This window comes from Canis lupus, chromosome 7 (assembly GCF_048164855.1).
Source record: "Canis lupus baileyi chromosome 7, mCanLup2.hap1, whole genome shotgun sequence".
NCBI classification, from domain to species: Eukaryota; Metazoa; Chordata; class Mammalia; order Carnivora; family Canidae; genus Canis; species Canis lupus.
The window spans coordinates 37,918,628-37,944,649 of NC_132844.1; the positions used below are offsets into that span (position 1 = coordinate 37,918,628).

The 26,022-nt window shown below is 36.8% G+C and overlaps 1 protein-coding gene and 1 long non-coding RNA gene across 57 annotated transcripts in view; one reads left to right on the top strand and one right to left on the bottom strand.

The window, feature by feature from the left end:
* LOC140636783 (uncharacterized) overlaps positions 1-26,022 on the top strand; it is a 178,046-nt gene that overhangs the window by 73,124 nt on the left and 78,900 nt on the right. The window contains exon 1 of one of the 7 annotated variants that reach the window (XR_012034006.1): positions 15,458-15,506. The exons of the other annotated variants lie outside the window; for them this stretch is intronic. This is a non-coding gene — a long non-coding RNA (uncharacterized lncRNA). Of the gene's footprint in view, positions 1-15,457; positions 15,507-26,022 lie in introns of those variants that run through there. 7 annotated transcript variants of the gene reach the window in all.
* The window catches only part of RIMS1 (regulating synaptic membrane exocytosis 1), a 477,707-nt gene that overhangs the window by 28,104 nt on the left and 423,581 nt on the right, over positions 1-26,022 (bottom strand). The gene's annotated exons all lie outside the window — the stretch shown is intronic.

Genomic DNA, 26,022 nt, shown 5'->3' on the forward strand with positions numbered 1-26,022 from the left:
CATATTGTAATGTCTTGTTTATGATCCTCACATGATTGGTATTTCTCTGCATATTTTTAATAGAATGTGAAAGCATTATTTGCTAAGATTTGTTTTAAGCAGAGATTCCAAAGAAAACTAGGGTCTTGGGATAAATCTTTTTAAAACTGTAAAATTGGAAAATCATATTGACCTTTTTTAACTTAAAAAATTTTTGTTTTGTTTTTATTTAAATTCCAGTTAGTTAACATATAGAGTAATATTGATTTCAGGAGTAGAATTTAGGGATTCATCACTTATAAGACCCAGGGCTCATCATAGGTGCCCTCCTTAATAGCCATCACTTAAAATTTTTAAGAATTTTCAGGAGAAAAAAAAAGTAAAGTCAGATGCATTAAGAGCCATCTCTTTCCTCTTGAGCTTGTAAAATCAACTGGTAGCTTTTAAAAATCATCCAGTTTCTATTTTATTAGTGAAGATATTAAAAAATTCTGTCAGATGGAATACTTTCAACTCAGAAGGTGAGGACAGACATGTTAACTAGCAAACTTCCACGGAGTCAGCAGCCAGAAAATACTGCAAAGTCCCATTTAGGTTGTATCTTAGTTCCAAACAATCCATACTCATTGCCCCTTTCCTGCCCAAATCTTGCCCCACTACCTCTGGAGACCTGCATATACAGCCAGAGGAGCTTTTGTGTGTTATGTCATTGTAGAGGAAGAAGCAAAATCAATTGTGAAAATGTAAGGACTACTCAAGGTGGCTACACTCCCAAAATACTATCATCTGGAAATGTTTCACTTCAGTTTGTTATATCATAATTGTTGGTTTATTTGGATTTCTAATTAGCAACTGCCTCTGGTTGTTACAAGTTAGTTCATTGCTTATTTTTTTTCTAACACTCAGCTGACATACCTAATCTAGAGGATGAGATAAAAATTTTTAAAATTGTTATACCTATTTACTTAGTGATCAGAAAGGTAATTTATGGTTTTGGAGGGGGAGGTATCAGGATTAGCTAGTAGGCATAGAAGGAGTTAAGTTAATAAATTCAGGAGAAATTTTTCAGATTCTGAGTGAAGAGAGGAGAATAAATTAATTGGAGGTAGGGGAGAAGGAGAGAGAAAGAGAGACCAATTTTTCAAGAAAAAGACCACAAGAGTAAGGGTGGCCATCAGCACCATATGAGTCTGAGCAGCTGGTCCTTGTAGAGCAAAATGCTGTAACTACTTCATTCCAGGCTGGCACTGAGATCAAACCATACCTCAGAATATAATAAGCAGCAAAATGTGCAAATTAAGTAAACTGTGGTAATTTGAGGACTGGCCACAAAGGTCTTGGAGGTTGTATGCTGCTGATGAAGGATGATTCCATGACTGACAAGAATACAATTTATGTACAAAACGGTTAATTTGAGTCTCTGTGCATGAGAGATTTGAGAAACTGCTGGCTGGCTGCTTTTCTATTGACTGTGATTAGAATAAATACTACATAACAAAACATAAAGTTACATACCCATAAAGGCAAAAGAAAATCCTTAGGAAATAAAGAGAAAATATTTGGTGGGAAAATTGGTACAAAAGAATATTAAACATTTTGTCTTTAATTTTTACCCCACTACCTTCCATCTTTTGAAAATCAGGCAAACAAGAACTTGAAATATACAATATAATAAAGGCCTAAAAGTGTGCTGGTAAAGGGAAAATCTAGTGACAAAGGTTTACCAATTTCCAGAACTAAATTACCTGTATATCTCAGGGAATACAGGGAATTAACTGACCTATGTCAAGCACAGTATTTAAAGAATCTGCAGGCAAACAACTGCATAACCAGATATCTAAGCATTAATAGAGGAACTATCTTAACAAAATGGGGGCTAGGAATCATGCACATATTACTGATACTAATTTGACATCCTGAGCAAAGTCAATTACTATCTACATCTCATTTTTCCAGATATTGTTTATTACTTTCAAGGCACTGTTCTGGCTAATTTAATTCTAAAATAGTGATAGTCCTGACAGTTTGAAGGAGTTAGAGAAGCATTTGGTGTTAACCACACAAAAACTTTTGATTCTCTTTCAGCTACGTGCTAAAGACTGAATGTGTCTTCCCTGGCTCCCCAATTCACGTATGGAGACTAATACCCAGTGTGATGGCCTTAGGAGGTGGGGCTTTTGGATGAGGTCATGAGAGTAAAACCCTCATGAATGGGATTAGTGCCTTCATACAAGAGATCCCAAATATTTTACTTACCCTTCCCACCATATGAATTTATAGTAAAAAAGATGGCCATCAATGTATGAAGGAGGAACCAGATCCTTACCAGAACCTGATCATGCTGGTACCCTGGTCTTGGACTTCCAAGCCTCCAGAAGGGTGATAAATAAGTTTCTGTTGTTTATAAACTGGCCAGTATATGGCATTTTTGTTAAAGCAGCCAAACAGACAAAGACATTACACCTTGACAAGTGGGAGGAAATGAACATGGCCAAGATTGTAGAGTTTATGTGGCTTTTCTCGAAGGAAGACTATGATATAAACTAAAAACAAACCTGATATTCTTTCATTAGAGCAGAAGTAAATTTATAAGAATATTAAATATTTAATATATTTTGAGGCTTATGTGATATTATAGTAAGCTAATTTCATATTGGCAATATTTATTTTCAGTTCATATCAAATGAGGATTAAAATAACACTAAAAATAAACATTAAGATGAAATACTGAGGGACGTGTGGGTGGCTCAGCAGTTGAATGTCTGCCTTTGGCTCAGGGGGTGATCCTGGGTTCCAGGATCAAGTCCCGCATCAGGCTTCCTGCATAGAGCCTGCTTCTCCCTCTATGTCTCTGCCCCTCTCTCTGTGTGTCTCTCATGAATAAATAAAGTCTTAAAAAAAGATGAAATACTGAAATGTATATGATAGGTAGATTAAACTGTTAAATTTAGAATAGATCTGAAACTTAGCACTGGAGACTTAAAAATAAATGACCTCATCCAAACTCTGTTTAAAGAAGCCAAGGTACAGTAAAGTTAAATCATTAACTATGGTCACCCAACTCCTTAATGCCACAGTGAGGATTAGAGCTTGAATCTTTCTGCTCCAAAGTGTCAATCTCCTATTTTGCAAAAAAAAAAAAAAAAAAAAAAGAGTCTCATCATGAAGGCAGTGAAGCATGAATGCAATGTATCCTTATTCCTATTTGTTTCAGAAATAACACACATTGTCATACTCCATTTGTTCACACTTTAATAGGCCAAGTCCAGTCTCTAGTGATTTCAGCATTTCTCTGCTACAATAATTTTTTATGTAACAGGTGGTGAAGCCTGGAGGCAGCCATTATGATGTCCCTGCAATGAATAGGAACCCAATCACTGCAGATTAGACACAGTCCAGACAAATCACTCTTAGTTCTACTGTTCTCCTTAGAGACAGAAAGGTTTTGTTTCCAAATCTAATTCTGAAGTACTACAGTAAAAAGCTTTCAATAGTACTTCCTGAAATTGCCCCTAAAAAAAAGTACAAAAGGAGAGAAGTACTGTATATGCCACTGGTTTCCTAAATTTTTGATAAGTGGATTTCAGCTGTATTTCTCTACAAAGTAAGTTAAGTTCATATTTTTTGAAAGATAATAAGCAGTCAAGTTCTAAATGCTGAAGGGGGAAAGCATGTTTATGGATTTAAAAGCTCCATCTACCATTTGCTACATTAAAGGCAAAAAACATGAAACAATTTAAAAGATGGAACTCTGGAAGGCACAGGCAAAAATAATTATCTCAGGAATACGTTACACAATTCTTTTTTAAAATTTATTTATTCATGAGATACACAGAAGAGGCAGAGACACAGGCAGAGAGAGAAGCAGGCTCCCCGTAGGGAGCCTGATGTGGGACTCAATCCCCGGACCTCAGGATGACACCCTGAACCTAAGGTAGATGCTCAACCACTGAGCCACCCAGGCATCCCACACTCCACAATTCTGATGAGATATGACATTGAATTTTATAAAAGTTAAACACCATGGAAATATGTACCAGCTCTTTAATTGAAAATAAATCTTTTTAACTTTTATGTTTTCCTTTCAAGAATACTGCAATATAATGATGATGTGTAAAGTCATCTCTGGTTCTTGCAACCCATAGTGTAAGAGTTACACTCATTAAGGATATCACCATTTGCAAAATAATTTCAACTTATTGATGTGGGAACCACATTTTGACTTACTTGCATTTGTAATCCTAGCATTGATTAGAGGTCAAGTGTCATTTTTCATAAAAATTGCCCATTATAGGAGTGCCTGGGGGGCTCAATCATTAAGCATCTGCCTTTGACTCAAGTCATGGTCCCAGGGTTCTGGGATGGAGCCCCCTCTTGAGCTCCCTGCTCAGCGAGGAGTCTGCTTCTCCCTCTGCACCACTCTCTCTCTCTCCTTTTCTCTCTGAAATAAATAAAATCTTAAAAAAAGAATTACCCATAATAGATAGACACTCAGATTTCTCTTTTTCTCTCTCTCTCACACACACACAAGGAATAGCAGCTTTCATTGTTACTAGTATTTTAAATGCTATAGATCAAAGTTAAATTGACAAATACAGTGTCAAGTTTTTCACATCAAGAAAAATCTTTTCTTAGGAGAAGGCACAATTTCTTTCACATCCATTTGTCTTTTTTTTTTTTTTTTTTTCCTGGGGGACAGATTTCTTCCATCCTTCCTCCCTTCCAACTAAATCTTTATGTACACCAAGTCTCTCCTTTCCTTTTCAGTATCAGAATGGTATTCCTTCTCCTTTGCATTCTTACCATACATTCCCCCTTCTCTTCTTCTCCACCTTATTCCCTTACATTTTACTCTGTGAACTGCAGAATTTTCAAAAGTTCTCCTTCCATTAACTGTTTATAAACATATGTAGGTTTGGGGCACTAGGGTGGCTCAGCTGGTTAATTGTCCAACTCTTGATTTCACCACACATCATGATCTTGGTGTTGTGAGAGATCAAGCCCCTCATCAGGTTCCGTGCTAGGCATGAAGCCTGCTAGAGTCTCTCTCTCCCTCTCCCTTTGCCTGATGCCCCCAATAATAAACATGTATAGATTTGTCTTCTTTACACTGTTTTCTCATATACATGCATATATAGCTATCCCTCCTTTCCTAAATATGTATTAAACACTTGGATGGTATTACTACAGACACTGTCAACTCAAAATTGAAAGGAGCTTACAAACTGGTGGGGGGGAAAAACATAGAAGCAATTCTATTTCAGCAGGATAAGAAGTATAAAATATGCCTAAATGAGTGATGGGACAAAGGATGAAGTTAACATCTCTGTCGGCATGAGTTAAGGAACTTCCTAGAGGAGGAGATGCTTGAGTTATACCTTGGAGGATAAGAACGAATTTGCTGGGCAGATAAGGAAGGGAAAGAGCATTCAAGACTCTGGAGGCTAGGGTCCCTGAAAGACCTCTCTATTAAGTAATCAGAATAGCTGTAACTTTAAATCCTTATTATCTGTGGTACATATCTAATTTTTCAGGTCCGAAACACCTGCAATCTGGAGTGTTTTTCATCTTTCTACTTGAATTGTACCTTCAAAGTTTGGGGTAAAAACCACTGACCTTTACTCAATGTAAATTATGTTTGGATCTCTGGCAGCAAGATTCTCAAAACTCAAGAGGAAAGCAAAGGAACCACAACAATGCTCCCCAGTCCACTGGAAATGTCAGGAAACTAATGAGAAAGTCTAGCAAAGAGAGGGACAGCCAAGGCTATGTGCTATTCTTGTTCTCTTCTTAGCCAAGGCTATATGCTATTCTTGTTCTCCTCTTAGCTCTTCCATCCTTTTTTCCCCTTTATCTTTTAGTTAATTCTTCTTTCTTCAACCCTCTAAAATGTTTTCATCTCCAGAACTCATCTTTGATGTAGAAGTTTATAGACTTCTCTGGGGATCTCCCATTTGACTGGCATGGATATCATCTCTATGTGGATAATGTCCATCTTGTATTTCCAATTTCAGTAACTTTCTTGAGTTTTGATTCTGAATTTCCTATATATTTCTGGCCATCGTCACTTAAGAAATCCTGCCAGCAACTTAGAGTTTATGTAGCAATTGGGGATTTTTGAAGGATTCATGATGTGTCAACTTGGCTAGTCTATGGCTCCAGTTATTTAAGTGTCACTGTGAAGGTATTTTGTAGGTGTGACCGAGTCCACAATCAGTAGACCATAAATAAAGTATACTATTTCAGATCATCTGGGTGGGCCCAGTTCAATCAGATGGAATTTAAGAGCAGAAGTAAGGCTTCCATGTTAAAGAAATTCCACAGCTTCAGCCAGTACCTGAGAGTTCTAGCCTGCCCCTCTCAGGCTCATGCCTTGTCAGCCTCCATAATCACAGAAGCCAACAATACCTTGTAATAAATCTCTTCTTAATATACATCTCTTACAGATTCTGCTTCTCTAGTTGAATCAGGACTGGTAGAGGTTTATAGACCCAGACTGGCCTTTTTACTCATTTCTCAATTCTGTTAAAGATATTGCCATTTCCCCCATTATCAAACATGGTTATAATTATTCTTACTGCCTTATATCTCCTGAACTTATTCCTTCCGTTTTGTTTCAACTGGTCTCTCCATATTGCAATTCTTATTATTTCAACTGCGTTTGGACCACCATAACAGATAAAGATGTTGGTCTCCTGCTCCAATTTTACTGGCTCTCCCTGGCAGCCTAGCACATCATTTAAAGTGCTCCCTATTGTATTCCTACCAACTCTGCCATATTTACCTCTGTACCTCTGATAGCAAACTTCTGTGCCAACCAAGCTGTTTATATACCATTTCTTCTTCATGACTTTACATTTTCCGCCTCCAAACTTTTCCTAATACTATCCTACCCACTTGAGATGTCCTTTCTGTCTTTTCTCTACCAATGCTTTAAGACCACCTCAAAGCATCTCTACTTACAACTTGGTCTGACCATCTTAAGCTGCAGTGATATTTTTCTCTAAACTCCTATATTGATTATTTCCCTATATTTAAATTGGTAATTGATTATGAATTGCTCTATGAAAATACTTAATATGATAGACTTTTAATAAAAACCTCACTTACATATAATTTTTCACATAAATATATATGCTTTATATGTTTCCCTTCCAGTACTCTCCCGTCAGAGTGCTTTGAGTGAAAGAGTACTGCTCAGCAACTGTTTATCAAGTGAGTTGCTGAATGAACCTTAGTAACTAAAACTTAGACTGTTAACTGTATATATATCTTCATAGAAGCCCAAAGTGGTTCCTACTGATTGGTCAATCAGGTAAAAAAAAATATCTAGACCACACTGATTCTGTAATGCTGGTCTTATATCAAGTTTAAAGTGTGAGGGAGGAAAAGAATAAATGTTTTTACTTAGGTAGAAAGATAATTTTTGGGTGCCCACTAACAATCAGCACAGATAAGCACAGATAAGAGGCAAAGGGACATTTCACTTAGTTGGTTAAACATGAGGATGGCATAAAACCAAACAGATGTTAAGATTCCTTTTAAGATAAACGACTTAAACTAAACTGGGAATTAGGGGAGGGAAAGATATAAATTACAAATGTAGCACAGCCATCCTAAGTATATTTATGCCTTCTTTTCATGGATGAGGCCTGCATCTGAAATTAAATATTAAGTGTTAAAACTAAAAACAAGAAATTAACTGCAAATATTACTCAGAATATAAAATGAAAATATAAACATAACACAAGCAATATATAGAATACTCTTCTTTGCTCAGGTATAAAATCCTTCATACACTAAAGTGTCCTTCATTAGATTTTGATTTAGAGCTTTTTTAGAAAGAAGAAAGGGAGTTGCTGATAAGTATTGATTTTACCATACAGTTTATATGCTTAGTCTCTGGAGAACAACTCTGTTTTGGAATATATACAAGTACGACTGCTGTTTTCTAGAGGGATCTCAGAATAGCTTTTGCACAAACCCTGGTGATAACAATATTACATTTTCAATTTCAGCCAGACTGCTGTGACATCAGTACATGAGTGAATAAGAAAATGAATTAGGAAATTTTTTTTTACTGGATTGTACTTCTCCATAAATTATCTGAAACATAAGTCTATTTTTGAAATTTCTTTAAGTTCTTAATATGTATGTCTTCTTCTGATCTAATGACAATTAAAACATGTTTATCATTTGAGAATTTTAAGTGATTTCTATGAAATACTGCTGAGAAAGATCCTCATAAATAGGTAGTCTTAGAAAAAAAAAGTATAACTTATCATACAGCTTATCACACAGCTGGCATGAGTCATTGTAAGTTATTCACACAGACAAAAGTTACATTTCTCTGGTCCATGCCTGAAGATAACAAAATGAAAGGCAAAATTTTTGGAGCTAAAATAGAAAATATGATTTATAATTTCCAAATGCAAACTAAATATACTTCTTAATTTCCAAAATAAATGCCCAAAGTATTTATCTGCATTGAATTGTGTGTAAAAGGTCTATATGGATGCAACACAACTGGTGCAATTTTAAATATAAATAAAATTGCTTTAAAGAAAACTATAACTTTGTGATAACACTAAGATGCATATTTTGGTACTAATGAGTCAAACCACTGCTTGATTTCAAATCCAGCTTTATAGTGCACTAAGTCAAGGTTTAAAGTTAATCACATCAGACATCACAATTTTATACATATACCTGCCACCTCCTTCTGTAAGTCAGTCATGCATCACATTAATAAGTTTTTGCATTTTTTCCTTTTCATTCACTTATTAGTAATCTCAAGTATAACATCACCTTTGTTTGAAACTGTTAATACATCATCGAAAGCTTCAGACAAATATAGAAATTCTCCTTTTGGTTTTAGATTTATGAAAAGTTGTAAATTAAGCAGTAAAATCCTTTTAGAACTTGGAATATTCATACATGGAACACAGACTTACCTTGTTTATCTTGAAAAAGTTAAGAATTAACATTAAGTTCTCAGAGAAAACCTGAAATCCAAAGGAGCTTTGACCTGGTTTAAATAAGCTGTCCTGTCTCTGGGTGGAATATCGGAGCTCTCTGCAGTCTTTACTTTCTCTCTCCCAATCTCTGTTTCTCTCATTCTCAGCCTCTCTCCTCCCCCTACATCCTACCCCCCCCTTCTTCTTCTCACTCATACACACAGCATGATTAAATTGCTCCTGTCAAGAGTGTTTTTTCTATGGCTTATTATAAGACCATGAAGTGAAAAATCACTCAGTAATTTTGCTATTATCATCTCATAAATATGAAAACTGCTAAAAAGCCACACTTTGAAAACTGCTACATAGTCACAAATCTTAAACAAACTATATAATGGAGACATACTTTAAGTATGAAATGAAAATATGTTGCTTACTTTATTAAACACTGATGTTATTTAAGAGATATCAAAGAAGTAAAGCTCAGAGCTAATACTTGATTTCCAAGGGTAAATCTGTTTAGAGAGCATTTACACGGGCAGGAGGAAGGCCCATATTGATTTCTGGCATCATACCCACGTAACCCTTAGAATGTGAAAAATTATCACTCCCAAAATGCACTTATTAAGCACTCATAGGTTACATCTGCTTTCCCCAGACCCTTTCTCATCCCACCCCCCTGCCAGGAGATGAGCACTAGGGCCAGAGAAATGGTAAAGCCTAGAATAAGAAAGAGGCCCCACCTCTGTTGAGTGCTTTTTATATACCAAGCCCTAGACTCCATGTTTTATACGCATTTCTGCATTTCCACTAACCCTCTTCCTAAGTTGCTAGTGGTATTGGTGTTGCTCTATTTTACAAGTATGAGAACTGGAGCTCAAGAGTTAAGAAACAGTCGGTGGCAAACTATCACTCCCTACAAAAGGAGGGAGTAAAGTAAATCCCAAGGCCCACATCCTCTGAAACCTGTATAATTCATAAAGGTCTTTCTATGACACTATGTTGCGGGAGGGTTTTAAAATTGCACCAATAGAATCATTTTACCAGGACAGTGTTTTTCCTATGGTTCCCCCTGGCCACAATGGCCAGGGCAATGAGAGTCCCGAGTGTTCTGCTTTTTCCTCTCCTTCCCTCTAGTGCTGTGTTAAGAGCACGAATAGGTAAACAGGGTAATCGCACTTCATGGTTAACTCAGGGCAATCATGTTTGAGGGCCTGTTGTTCTAGCATATTATTTATTACTAGTGGAAATAGCCTCACAGAACTTGTGGCTTGGTATAAGTTGCACATATTTAATTGTTGTGGTATTGTAGAGCTCCCCCCACTCCCCACACCCCCTGGCTGGGTACCGTTGTGTAGAGCCCAATCTGTACAGCTATAGCTGGAGACCCTGGGTAGAAGGCTACAGTAGCAGATGTGGTTGGTGTGCTGCCCATACCCACCCTGGCACTCGCTGCTCCTGTTTGCATGCATGGCATATCGCTGCAGGCACCTGCAACTCTGCTGAGGGGCCTTCCAACTGTTGGCAGTCAGCTAGGTTCACATGGAAAAGAGGCCTGAAAGTGCCAGGAAGTTAATGATCCTGGAAGCAGTCCTCAGCCAGTGACAAATGGAAGTTGTTGGATAAAAGCTAGTTTCTTTACCCTCAGGGGAGACACCTCTACACTGTCTGCCATAGAACCCCAATGGGATCAAGCCCCAATTACCCAGAGCACTAATCTACCACATAACACACCTTATATTGACTTACTTTCCCTATCTCATTTCCCTATAATCCATATTGGTGCTTCCTTGGGAATCACCTCTCAAAATAACTACTTGTGCTCAAATCTCTGCTTGTAGGAGAACCCAGACGACAGGGTTGCCAAAGACAAGTGGATTCTATTTTACAAGGCTGGAGAGCTTTGTGGCTTAGCCAATATTTGGGAGATGTAGGAAATTTTTCTTAGTCAATAGATTAGTATTTTATAAATATTAGAGTGATGTTTTTAATTTCACATAAATTATTAAAAAAAAAACTTTCCACAGACAGCATGTGGGAATCACAAATATAGGAAAGCCTTCTTCAGATATTCATTCTCTATGGAATGAAAACTCTTATGTGGCTATCCATCTTGGCTTATTTTTTAAAAGATTATTCATTTATTCATTCATTCATTCGAGACACAGAGAGAGAGACAGAGACATAAGCCGAGGGAGAAGCAGGCTCCCTGCAGGGAGCCCAATGCAGGACTCCATTTTAGGACCCTAGGATTACTACCTGAGCCGAAGGCAGACACTCAACCACTGAGCCACCCAGGTGCCCTTAGCTATTTTTAAAGGTATAATTTATACCTCCATCAACAGAGAACCATATCCCAATGATATATTTCATCATGTAGCAAGCAGAGGTAGAAGCTGTATCAGAGGGGATACTAGAATGTGGCAAGGTTTGTTAAAGATATGCAAGATCACAAAGAAAACATACACTATGCCACTGGCAATCTTAGGGCAGAAAAATAAGGGATACAAAAATGAGTTTTATCAATAGGATCAGGACAGGGGATTTGGCCAATGGCCAGGCTTGAAAAAGGGCTGAAAAAGAAAAAGAAGGAAACATCTGGAGTGGAGAAATCAATGCCAAGTATGTTCCTTGGAAGCTGGTGAGGAACTCACCTGGTGCCTCCATGATCAGTAAGTCCTAGAAAGAGGGTTCAGTCCACAAGAATGGGAGGCTATATGTGGGTGCCTCTCTTCCCTGCCACCAACATGTACTAAATCATGTAGAGAAGGCCTGGTAAGATTTGAGAAGCAACTCTCTAACTCCTCAGTTATCCCCTTAACCATTTTGTTGATGCCTGAAATGCCTGTATTTAGGAAACTGTTCATTATATACTTAGAAATAAAATGCAAACACCTGGTCAAAGAAACAGTATGAATGCATCTCTCAGCATAAAAGCAACCAATCAGGTATGCTTTCTACTTTTCTTGTATGTCTTAAATAGTGCTTAATGAATAACATTTTTAAACATTTTTAAAATGGAATCATTGTTAATGAAAATGCATACATACCAGAATCCTTTTGAAGAGAAGGTAGTTAATAACACATCTTTATGTTTCAACTGCAAACACTTTTCTTCATCCTAACTCATTCACTTACATCTAATCTTGCATTTCCCCCTCTTCCCAGCCCCATGCTCCAAAGCAGAACAACTTTAAGTCTGCTTATCAGATCATTCTACATCTTTGTCAAAACTCTTCAATAGCATGCTACTGCATTAAGATGAAATCAAAATCTTAAGCATGGTCATAAGCCTTATTAGACCTGGCCCCAACTTGCTCTCAAGAATGTTACTATGCCACCCTCTCCCTTTCCCTCTGTTTATTCTGACTTCTTTTGGCTTCTCAAAATCAGCATCAGCTTTCCCATCAGAGGTCTTTGTCAGAGGTCTATTTACCTGGAATCTTCCCTCTTCCCCTGCACTGACTCTCCTGGATTGCTCTGTCTCATCACTCAGGCCTTGGAGTAAACATCACTCCACTAGTCTAGGTTGAGTCCACTTGTAGGTCTCACTGACATAGGGCCCTGTACTTCTTCATAACATTTAACGTATTTGAGATGACCTTCCTATGTCTGTCCTGGGGCAAGGACCATATCTATCTTGCTTCTTACTCTGAGCTCAGAACAGTGCCTGGTAAATATTAGATTGTTTAATAAATGCTTTTCATGAGTGAATAAACAGTGACATGATCCAAGGTCTTCTGGGCTCAAATTCCATATTCTTTATGTCACATCTCCCAGAATACAAGGAGTTGGACAATTAAACTGATGGTGGTGGTGGTGGTGGGGGGATGACAAAAATACAAATGAACAAAGAGTTGCTGAGAAACCAAACTTTGAAGGCATAATTTTGGCAAACGTTCTACCTATTTATTTTTCTTTTACCCAAAACAAATGGAAGTTTTAAAAGAGGCATTTTTTTTTATCACAGAACTGTTTTATTTGATATATGGATATATTAAACAATTGAGGGTAAAATTGGTTTGGGTTAAGTTGGGAGATATTTATGCAGTTGGCCTTTTTAAAAGTCTGTAGTTGGTGTCGTCTTTTTTCTCACTACATAAGTATGTGTTTTAGTGTCTCAATTTGCATTTGTAATTTTGTTTGTTCATTTTCTTAAAGGGGGTTTCCATATTTTTCAGATTGCAAACTTTATAAAATCTAAACTGGCCTGTACTAAGTAGAATAAGTAACCCTACCCAAATTTTTTGTGTACTAATCTCTAGAATTTATGCTTCATTACATAGCAAGGGGAAATTATGGTTCCAGATAGAACTAAGTTTGCTAGCCAGCTAACCTTAAAATAATGAGATGATGTGGATTGTTTGGGGCAGTCTAATCACAAAAGTTCTCGTTATAGGAAGAGAAGAGACAGAAAGGTCAGAGTAAGATGTGATATGAGAAAGACTTAGCTAGCTATTTCTGGCTTTGAAGATGGAAAAGGGCTGAAGGCCAAGGAATGAATGCAGTCCCTAAGAACCTGGGAAGGCAAGAAATGGATTCTCTCCTAGAGCCTCCAAAAAGAAGAAAGCCCTACTGATACCTTAACTCATTTTGGACTTGTGACCTCCAGAACTCCCAAACAGTTCATTCCTGTTGTTTTAAGCCACTACATTTGTGATAATTTGTTACAGCAGCAATGAGGAACTATAATACACTGCCCCTACATCAAGAGATTGCTCAAAAACCTATTATCTTACAAAAGACTACCCTAAAATTTTCTTTTATTTATAAAATTGTCTCATAATCTAAATTGTGAGGATAATTATGGACAGCTTCCAAATAGTTTTGAGAAAAAAAACTATCATTTATAAGGAAGATCTCTAAGGCTAGGAAACATAATCTACTATAAGTGCTATTATGTTCACATCTAAGGAAACAGTCACTTGTAACTGGAATGCATTTAGTCAAATATTTATTAAGAACTTTAAAGGAATATACATAGAAATAAAATATTGCCTTTTCTCTTATCCTCAGGTACACACACACACACACGTTTTCCCTTCATTGAGACTCTACATAAACCTAATTTAAAACCAACCACTACCACTGATATAATTTTTGGTAAGTTGTTTACCTTAAGTGTTCCTTTATGTAAAGTGGAAACAGGTTAGTTTTCTGGAAGGAATAGAAATGATGATATGTAAAGCACTCAGGGTGGGTAAGACACCTAAAAATTCAGTAGCTATTATATTAATATAATAATAACTTCGGACTTACGGATTTCTACATTGAATAACATTGTACTGCAGACCCTTTGTATTTTCTCACAAATAAGGGTTCTGACTAATAACATTTCCATACATGCTTGAAAGCAGTTGTTAACAGGGAGATATTTTAAAAGTAGGATCAAGACACAGTGTGCTCTGGTTAGAAGCTAGGTGATAAATATAACAGAAGTTAACCTTATACAAATGGGAATTTTAAATTAGCATAGAGGATGATTAATGAAAGAATGTTTATATTCTATTATTTGACATGAATTAAAATATTAGGAAAGCTAGTTGTTGCTTTTAAGGAATGTGAAAGGGGGATGCAATGCAGGAAAGCAGCTTGATATGTAAGAACTAATAATCCTCTGCTTAGGATTTTGGGATAGCTTTAACATTTGAATCTGGAAGGTGAACAAAACTCTGATGTGCAAGTTATTCTGTTTTAGCCTAGTCACTCCAATTAAAGCAAACATACCTACATGATAGAATTTTATACAATTTGTGTTAAAAAATCTATGGAAATGATTGCATATTAAAAGTCTGTTAGTAAAAGTTGACAAAGAAGAATATAAAATGCTTCCAGAAAACTAGGAAAGATAAGTATTTTGCATGTTGGGTCCTTTTCATGATTTTTAACAATAATTTTTTCAGATATGTGCTAATGAGAAAATGATTACTTTAAAACACATTAACATATATTGGGAACCCAACCTTGGAAAGTACTAATGCTTATGATCTTATGAGCATTATTTATTTCACATGACCCTTGTAGGAAAATTCTTGTCAACTAGACTTGCAACCTTTGCTATTTACATGTTAATTGAAAGAAATGCATGTCAAAATATATCCTTGTCTTGGGAGGTTCTGGTGACTCCATGGGCAGTAAATATTAATTTAATGAGCTTTATTGTTTATGCAACTACCTGACATGCTCAGTATATTAAGGAGGGCCAATAAAAATGTGCCTAATAGGCTCTATGATATTTGAGAAGGTCATTCCTTGGGGAAAGAAAGGTAAATTGCTTTCTACGATGTAAATTAAGTGGAGATGAAACTTAGCACAGAAGAATGGGTAGTGGGAGTGACCCTTAGGTGCTAATATTTACTTATTTGAGAGACAGAGAGAGAGAGAGAGAGAGTCCACTGACTGTGAGTGGAGTGAGGAGCAGAGGGGAGAAAAAGAAAATCATCAAGTTGACTCCCCTCTGAGCACAGAGCCCTACACAGGGCTCTATCCCAGAACCCTGAGATTGTGACCTAAACTGAAATCAAGAGTCTGACTCTCAATCAACTGAACCACCCAAGTGCTCCCTCTGAGGTGCTTTCTAAATGCCTTTTTGGCATATTAGACTTAAGATGTCTCACTTCATCTGGCTGGGGCTCTGTTACACACTCTTAGGACTGTTGGTGTCTTATGTGAAGACCTGTCTATGGGTTTAGGTAGCATATAGGTAATTAGCTGAGCTTGATGTACAAGGAGATCATGAAGCCCCTCATCTTCCACATCCGCCCTTTCCCTCCTCCTCTCCTGCCACAGTACAAAAGGTGACTCTTCTCTTAACTGGATTTGATACCTCTCCCTCTTGCCTTCTCAAGGACCAAGCTCTATTGATTACATTCTCTCTCTTTTTATCTTAAAATGTCCCTTTCATTAGATTATAAGTATTTCAAAAACCTATATTCTTTTTGGGACAAACTTAATGGGCTCCTCTTCTGTGTTCATTTCTCAGAGAATTATATTTAAATAATTTTTTCCTTATCTGTCCCCACATAATCTCTAGTTAAGTTTAATATTTTGTTTGATAAATTCTAGGGAATTTATCAAAGAAGTCTTTGCTAATCAGAAATTCTGGAATGTCAGCAGCCACTTCTAAATATTTCTTTCAGTTCTCCTATGAACTTATAACTTTACTTTGTGTTAGTAAAAGACTCACTGAAATGTTTTTTTGAGATAATGATCCTCATACCAGAAGTATGAGGATTTCTCTATCACTTCATTACTCCACCTCATCTGTTAGACATAGTCTCTAATTATATTCTTTTGAATTCTATTTTATGATGCCTATGCTTATCACCAGTAATAGCCTACTGTTTTCTGTTCTTCACTCATTTCTATCAGGGGCAAGTGTTTTGGTACTCTACAGTGCTGTAGAGCCAAGGTGGTGACACTGCAGAAAGTCCACTGTTTTCTGTCAGACAGCAGCTCTGTTGTAAGGAAATCAATGTAGGATATGGGAAATTGGCTGCACAGAAGTGAAACATAAAGCAGTTGAGTATCACCCTTAAATAAAAACTACTATGGCTTGTTTTCTTGATTTCTCAGTCTCTGCAAGTAATCAGATTCAATATATTTTTGTGCTTAGAAAAAATTAAAAAGTTGGGGCACCTGGATGCCCAATCGGTTAAGCTTCTGCCTTCAGCTCAGGTCATAATTCCAGGGTCTTGGGATCATGCCCCACACCAGGCTCCCGGCTCAGAGGGAAGTCTGCTTCTCCCTCTGTCTCTCACCCTGCCTATGCTCTATCACTTTCTTTCTCTCTCAAATAAATAAAATCTTTAAAAAAAAAAAGAAAAAGAAAAAAGTTACACGACCTTTAGCATAATAATTGTCAATTACCAATTTCAGGAAAGTGGGATTATGACTCATATGGCTATTAGTAGATTCTGTTTCAGGTTTATGGAAAAGCTAAATGTTGAATATTATGTAATGTATGACCGAGTAAAGAAAATCTGGATTAAAGTCATTATTATAGAAAACAATTAATGGAACCCTAAGTTATACAGCTCAGTAGTAGTAGACACCATGTATAACTCAATCCTGTTGGGCCACTGCTGGGAAAACTGAGGCTGAGAACAGGAAATACCGTGTGGACTGTCACAGCGTATGGAAGAGGCAGGCCCTACAACTCAGGCCTGCTGACCCTCTCAGTTCAGCACATCTTCAGGAAACACATACATGCTGACAGAATAATCCTGTAAGTCACTTGTTTATACTTAAAAATATTCTACCTATAAAGTACTGCTGTCCCAACCAGGCAGTTGTGGAGTTCTCCGGGTGTGTGCAGCATTTGGCAGCAAGATCGCTCCCTCATCAAAGCGGAGAGAGTGCTGCCCTGCAGGACGCCATGGGGAAGCCTTCAGTTTGGAGCTTCAGTGAGGGTTAAACATCAGAGTCCCTGGGAACCAGAAAGTGGAACACAAGTCTTTTCTCTGGGGGAGCCATGGAAAATAATCTTTATTCTTTTAGCCTACAAGCCAAACTGAACTCAGTGTGAAGTACTGAATTGGACAGTTGGAATTTAGTGCTCGATGATTATCTCTGGTTTGATATCTTTGCTGTCCAATTAGTTGTGCTTTATTCTGGAGTCATGGGCTACACTGAGAATCTCTGCAGTTTAACCCACACATGTGGACCGTCTGGCCTTAAGACTCTGGCTTATGTTTCTGGGGTAAGTTAAGCAGTGTTTTAGAGGATGTTTGAAGAGAAGTAATAAGCATGGAATTTCAAGAATAATACCCTTTTACATCTATTGGAATATTTTGGAGAATTTTATAGTAAACATGAATTTGGGTGAAAGGCTAAAGTCTCATTAATTTTTATGATAAAACTGAAGACTTCAAATAATCCTTCTTTAGCTGCTGTTTGAGGCTATGCTCTCGGTCCTTTTGGAGATAAGTGCTAGTTTCCTTTGCCATTAGAAGTGATTCAGTGGAAAAGTTTGAGGAATATGGATCATTTCTTCTTCCTTTTTTTTTTCAAGTTTTTTTTTTGGGGGGGGGGCGGTGGACAAAGGGAGAGGGAGAGAGAGAATCCACACTGAGCGAGGAACCTGACACAGGGTTCAATCTCACAACTCTGAGATCAGGACCTGAGCCAAAACCAAGAGTTGGACACTTAACTGCCTGAGCCACCCAGGTGCCCTGGATCATTTCTTTATCCCAGAAGCAATGTTTCCAAATTCCAGAAGGCAAATGATAGAATTTCCAATCTTTTTGGAGCTCAGTGATTAGGAGTTAAAATAGTTCTTAGTTCATATATTCCACAGATAGGAAATATTTATATACTGAAGACAGCATTAAAGTATAGAATCAGCTTAAAATGGGCATACCTTAGAGACCAATATATCAATTCACTGGATATAGAATGTCAACCCATTTCTGGGGCATCACAAGATGGTTGACATACTGGGCTGGGATCACCTTCCAGATTATGTAGAAGAATTATGATGATATCCAATCTCCTTTTTTTGTATTGAGACTAAGCCAAAGAACTGTCTAGTATGTATTAATATAATCTTCTGAGAAACCAGGAGTCATTATGTGTCTGACAAGAATGTCAAAAGTGTGTTTTATTAGCAAATACGAGCTCCTGTTCATTATGAGTCAATTCTTTTGAGAGGAGAGGATATAAATAAGGGTATAGAACTGAGATATAAGAAAACTATAAACAGAAAGCCCAAACATTTTTTTTTTAATTATAGCAATCAACTACTAGGAAACCACAGATGGCAGATACATACTATAATTCATTAAAATGTCATGTAGTCTGAGAGGTGGAAATATCCAGTATCTCTTGACATGACAGTTGCTAACCTGAGAACATAGCTGCTGCACAATTTACCAGTGTGAAAAACTAATTGCTTATTATAATGGTGTTTTCAGTTATCTTTATTCACATAAAAGAAGAATAAAAGAATTCAGCACTTACACATAAAGGAAAAAGAAACAATCAAGGAACAATAATTTTAAGAATTAACAAATCTTTCCAAGCCCAAATAAAGTAAATTGCCATTATAATTTGGGTTATTTTTGCTTTAGGTACTTGAGCTGTGAATATATATTTTCTTTTGTTTTTGAGAATTCAAGGCTTAATAATATCTACATCAAGAAAATCACCTAAAATAAACTAACATTTAAAAAGGGATACACTAGGGGCCCTGGGTGGCTCAGTCAGTTGAACATCCAACTCTTGGTCTCAGCACAGGTCTTTATCTCAGGGTCATGAGTTTAAGCCCCACACTGGGCTCCATGCTAGGTGGTGAGCCCACTTAAAAAAAAAAAAAATGTTAAGCTGTAACCTAAAGGATTTATGTACAAGTGTTGAACTATGTAAACTTTACAGATAGCATAAAATCCAACATAGATGGACTAGAAAATAATCTCATTCTTCATCCTCATATTTGTGTTCTGTCAAAAATTATAAAATGACACATACCTACTGTTTAAAAATTTTAACCAAACTTTAGCTAAGCATCCAAAGTGGAAATATTTCTTTCCATATTTTATCATCTATCTTAGGAATTGATTGGTGACACTTTGGATGCACAATCACAACACATAATTTTTTTCCCCTTCCTATTTGGTTACATAGGTTTGCGAACTTCCTTAGCTGTTTAATATTTGAACATGCCACTCAGCACAAAAAAAAAAAAAAGGATTTTCAGAAGAAAGAACAAAAGCCAATACTGGTAGCTGGATTCTGTGTGCAAAGTAGCAGCAGCAAAGATTTTAGGTGCTATCTGGACTTATTTCTGGGCCCTGATTTGCGTGACAAGTCCATAAAAAGTCTAAAGAACTAAAGAGGTTACCACACTGGGATGTGGCTGTGTGCTTTCTCAGTGTACATATACAAGGTATACAAAACTAAGTACCTCTGTCAAAACCATTATTCTAATCATCAAAAGAACACTAGGAAAAACTACAAATAAATCAGCTGCAGTTCAACCAATCAATGGCAACTCTATCACTTTTTTTTTTAAAGAGTTTATTTATTTATTCATGAGAGACACAGAGGGAGAGGAGGAGGACAGACACACAGGCAGAAGGAGAAGCAGGCTCCCCACAGGGAGCCTGATGTGGGACTCAATCCTGGGACTCAATCCTGGGACTCCAGGATCACACCCTGGGCTGAAGGTAGGTGCTAAACCACTGAGCCACCCAGGAGTCCCCTCTATCACTCTTAAGACTTAACATTGAGCATGGGTTATAGAGTATCTAAGAAACAAAGTAAGTAATCTCCAATGCTAGATTGCATAACACATTTTAGCTTTTTTTATTAAAGCATAAAGTTGTAATTATTTTAACTATAGCAAGTACTTGAGTTGGATTAAAAATTAGCTTTACGTCAAAAATAAACTCAAAATAGAATTCTACCTTAAGAGCTGGTACTACAATTTTCCTTAATGAAGAAGTTGCCCCCATTGAAAGGCAGAATAATTTAGTGGCTAAGAGGACATACTCTACAGTCATACAGCCTGGGTTCAAATCCTTGCTGTGCCAAACTCCACTTATTCTAGTTTAGCTTCCTCCCTCAGGCAAACAGAAAAAATGATAGGAGAGCCCACCTTATAAATCTATCTAAAGATTAAATAAATATTGATAAAGTAACTTGAAGAGTGACAAAAATGTACTTGTTTGTTGTCTAGAGATATTGACAGAATCCAGGAGAAATAATTGAGGAATGGTAAGAGAAAAGAGAAAAAAAAATGGCACAATATCATGTGCTTAGTGTTTATGATCACTTCCAAACCACTCCCTTCTCTCTGGTCCCCTGTTTGCTCCCAATACTCTCTTCACTGAAGTCTATGAGACGCATGAATGCTGGGCATGCACAAATTTTAATTCTGTTTTGTTATAAAAACCAGAGAAATGGTTTCACACAATGAAGTATGGGACAGAGGGAGCTGGACTCCAAGACTCAGAAGAGGCCAGGAAAGTTTTAAACTGGGGGAAGGAATAGAAATCGTGGGGATAGTTTCAGAATCTGACAGGCTTTGATACTGGGATAAAGAGACTCCCAGGTTACAATGGTGGTGACAAATAACATAGGAAAGCAGCAAGAGTTTTAGACTCTACTTAAAAAATAATTTGAACTCTCAAATGATTTAATTAATTATAATTAAAGAAATTTTAAGTCATGCATATGAGAACCAGCCACTTGCTGGTTCAATTTTATTGAACTTGAGACTATACATTTTAAAGTCAATTTTTACAGCAGATAGAATTATTTTAACTAATATTATCAAGTTACTTGCGGATGACAGCACAGTATCATGACAAAGAATATAAATGCTAGCATGCTGAATCTACCAGTATTGGCTATGTGATCCTGGGAAAATTATTTAATCTTTCTGAGCTGAGTTTCCTTATCTAAAAAAATGATGATAACAATGGTACCTATTTTAAAGTGCTAGAATTGTGTCAGTCTGGCTCATAATATGTATTCGATAAACTCAGTCTTCATTATTATCTATAATAATGTTTATCTTTGTGGATAACTGAATCAATTAAGTGAATAGAACAAATGAATCTACTTTTCTTATAAGAATATAGTAGCAGTCCTCAAGATATAAATGACTTGCTGATAGCATTTTCCCATCTTCTCCCCAACACAATCAACTTGTTCTAGACTGTTAGGGGATCCTTGTAGACAACTAACTGCCTGATACTTTCCTAATACCCATGCTTCCTTTTCCCCTGGGACGATTCTCCTGCTGGTGCCTCACTACAAGTAATTTGGACAACATGGACCAAAGGGAATCTCCCATGTGCATGTACAGATAATTTTTTAGCTCTCTTCTTCCTTCACTTATCTTTTACAGCTCTTTCTCAGCTATTCCAAGGAAATCTTTCCTTCCTTTGATAACTTCTTCAGTGCCCAGGAAGCAGCAACATGTTGCAGAAGAAAACAAGTACCATTTTGAACGGGACTTCTCCCTTTGAAAGAAGACTATGTAATTTGAGATATGATCCCTTTATGTACTCTCTTCTCCACAGAAAAATCTAGGAGAATTTACTGAACCCAGAGATGCCCACCAAACTCATTTTTGTTAAACAAACAAGAAATATAATCATCTTCTGTTTGAGCCTTTGCACATTTTAAGACAGCATGAGAAACTAGTTCACCAAGCTGTTGGAGTTGCAGTACAATAGTATCATGGTCCTGGCACCACACAGCAGGCTGACAGTGTCCCTTCCCAAGCCAACTTTGATGACAGGCCCCACTCAGAGCAGAGACTCTGTAGCTTGATTGCTAGGCTCAAATTCTGCCCTTACTAAATGTGAACTTGGGAAGTTACTCTATATGTTTTACTGACAAGTAAAATAGGACTAATAATACCATAAGGCATAGTATTGAAGAAGAAGTAAGAGTGGTGTGCATTAGCTTATTAATTTTAATGTGTAAAATTATGTGAATATACATTTTATCATTTTCTCCCTATAAAGGAAAATGATACCCAAATTAAATATTTTTCTAGTTATATAAACTTCTATAAAAATATCAAAATGCTAAACACTGACACTAGATATTCTGGATATTTATAGATAATTATACATTTAACTAACAGTTAACAGCACTTTAAACATACCCAGACCATGTAGTACAATGGTTATGGACTTAGTCCATTCAGGCTGCTATAACAAAAATACTATCAACTAGGTGTCTTATAAAGAACAAATGTGGGATGCCTGGGTGACTCAGCGGTTGAGCATCTGCCTTTGGCTCAGGGTGTGATTCCGGGGTTCTGGGATCGAGTCCCACATCGGGCTTCTTGTATGGAGCCTGCTTCTCCCTCTCTCTGTGTCTCTCATGAATAAATAAATAAAATCTTAAAAAAAAAAGAATAAATGTTTATTTCTCACAGTTCTAGAGGCTGAGAGGTCCACAATCATGGATGGAAATGGCAGATTCAGTGACCGGGGAGGACCCACTTTCTTGTCCACAGCTGTCTTCTCACTGTGACCTCACATGGTTGAAAGGGCAGTTAGCTCTCTGGGGTCTCTTTTATGAGGGTACTAATAGTCATGAAGGCTCTACCTCTCATGACCTAGTCACCTCGCAAATGCCCTACCTCCCAATATGATCATATTGGCCACTAGGTTAAAAAATATGAATTTTAGGGTGACATAAATATTCAGTCCACAGCAAGGACTAAGACTCTAGGCAAAGACAAAGATTCAAATTCTCTTTGCCACTTATTAGCTGTTTGACTTTGGGCAAGTGATTGAACTTCTCTCAGCCTTAGTTTTTTTCCTTGAATATTACGAGATAATTACTGTATATCATAAACTCTCCTAGCAACTGCACAGAATTGTTGAGAGGGTTTAATATGATAATGCACATTAAGTACATTACATAGGACCAGTCACATAATATGGGCTGAACAAGTATTCACCATTTTTATTAGTTATTGATATCCACTTGATAAATGTTTTCAGAGTAACTGAAATGTTTGGCATCACATAAACATTACTGCCAGTGCTAGGTGGGAGTAAAAGTGGTAGCCACTAAAGTTCAGTGAGGGAACAATTGCTAGTTTCAGGCACTACTGACCCAGTGATCTATGGTGGAAAAAAGGGGAAAACTTGAAAGAAAAATAATGACTTCTTTACCTTGGGAAAGTGAGCAGGATATAATTAAGAATGAACAAGATAGATGTTAGTATAGTATGCTACTAAAAACATATTGTTTAAAAGATTAAAATTCAGGTGATACATATGCAAAATCTGAACTATTTGAGCTCGTTATAATTGTATTTAATTCTCACATTTTCTGAATGGAAAGAAAGGCAAATTATGAATATATTAAATTTTAAGAACATATGCTTATATTATATTTAACTCTAAAGCTAATTTTCTTCAGGAATCCTTCCTCTGTTAATGTATTTCTAATGTTTCCTAATATGATCTGGCTTTTATTTTAAGAGCTTTCAATAATTTTGCACTCATGAGATGGTGAGCCTGAAAGACTTTGTAAACTGTAAAGCTCTATAAAAAGACAAGATAGCCCTCTGCTTTTTATTAAGTAAAAATAAGCCTGTAAACAATTCGAGGGAAAAGAAAATCCTTTCTATTTGTGTGTATCATGAAGAATACTCACAGCAGAGTTCTAAAGGGCAGAGGTTTTTCTCAAATGCTTAGCTAAAGGGTACACAATGAATGACTACAAAAACATAAAAGCAGAACAAAAGAATAGATAATTGGCATTACTTTGGGGGAACATCACTAAGCCACTTACAGAGTAAAACGATGTGCACCAAATTGTCAAATTGTGCTATCTGGGCCAAAGAATCTAGGACATGCTGAATATGAATTGAAAAGCACTGTTGAGATATTGAGGAGACAGCTTCTGCATCCAGCACCATGAACAGAAGGAAGCCAACAGATCTGTTACTATAGGGCCACTATGATTCGAGAACTCTCACCAAGGAACCCATAATTCAGGCCACCTACATCTTGGAAATTAAAACCAGTATTTGTAACTGTACTTAGACTAAATTCAAGAATATGGAAAAAATATGCTTTTTCATCCTGATCAAAGCATGTAATGCATTACATTAAAATACTTGAATTCAGCTGTTCTTCCTTTATGTTTCTGTATATAAAATTTGGACTAGATTTTCAAAATTAATTACATGATTTATACAAATGGGTGGTTTTCCCCCACAAAAACAGAATGCTTTGGAGTCTTTACTTTGAAAGAGATAATAAAGAATGATCCATGAGAAGAGAGTATTGTTAAGCATTATAAAAAGTCAACGGACTGAAAGTAAATTTTTACTTTGCAGGTAAAAGTTTCCTACTCTGATATTGCTATTCACATTAATCTTCTTAATAAGTCTCTTAAACATATCAATTGTATTTTTTTGTTAATGATTTTCTGATGATCACAGAATTCCCAGGAAATTTTATGTAATCTTTCTTAAAACTACATCTTCTTTCTTTCTCTCTCTCTTTTTTCTCCCTCTTTCTTTTCTATTCCTTTTTTTTCTTAAAAATATTTTATTTATTTATTCATGAAAGACACAGAGAGGCAAACACATAGACAGAGGGAGAACCAGGCTCTCTCTGGGAAGCCTGAATGGAACTCGATCCCAGGACCCTGGGATCATGACCTGAGCCAAAGGCAGATGCTTACTTGTTGAGCCACCCAGGTGCCCCTCTTCTTTTTTTTTTTTTTTTTAAAGGTTTTATTTATTTATTCATGAGAGACACACAGAGAGAAACAGAGACACAGGCAGAGGGAGAAGCAGGCTCCATGCAGGGAGCCCGATGTGGGACTCAATCCCGGGACCCCAGGATCACGCCCTGAGCCAAAGGCAGACACTCAACCACTGGAGCCACCCAGGCACCGCCCCCCTCTATTCCTTTTTAAAAACAACTAGATAATTGGGTGAATTTCTTGAGTTAGAAGTTGTAAGCAAGAATTGGCATTTTTAGTAGCAGGTTGAATCATATATGTCAAACATCCCTTGAATTTATTTTCCTGTGGATTTCTGATCAAAAGGCTTTCCTTTCAAGAACCCTCCTTCATTAGAGGCATTGCATCTGTTTCTAGTTTCCATAATTCAGGTAGGCAGATCATGTAAGATTCTTCTTATATTTTCAAATTTGGAGTGATAAAAATGTTAACTTAAGATATTAACTGATTTGTTTATATTTCCTAATTAATATACTTCTACTTCATTAGATAATAGCAGTGTTTCCATGCAACTATATGTTTATTTACAAATGTTTATTTAGATATTACATATACTTTCTAATTCTTTCCATTTGAAACTTTCCTAAACATAATACAATTATTTACTACTTTATTGTCAGAAGTTTTATAGTTTCAACTTAAAAGCTAAAGAAATGTGCTATTTCAACTTACAAAAACATCCTAGGGAGGCACCTGGGTGGCTCAGAGGTTGAGCTTCTACTTTCAGCTTAGAGTGTGATCCTGGGGTCCTGGGATCTTGTCCCGCATTCGGGCTCCCTGCATGGAGCCTGCTTCTCTCTCTGCCTCTGTCTCTGCCTCTTTCTCTCTCTGTGTCTCTCATGAATAAATAAAT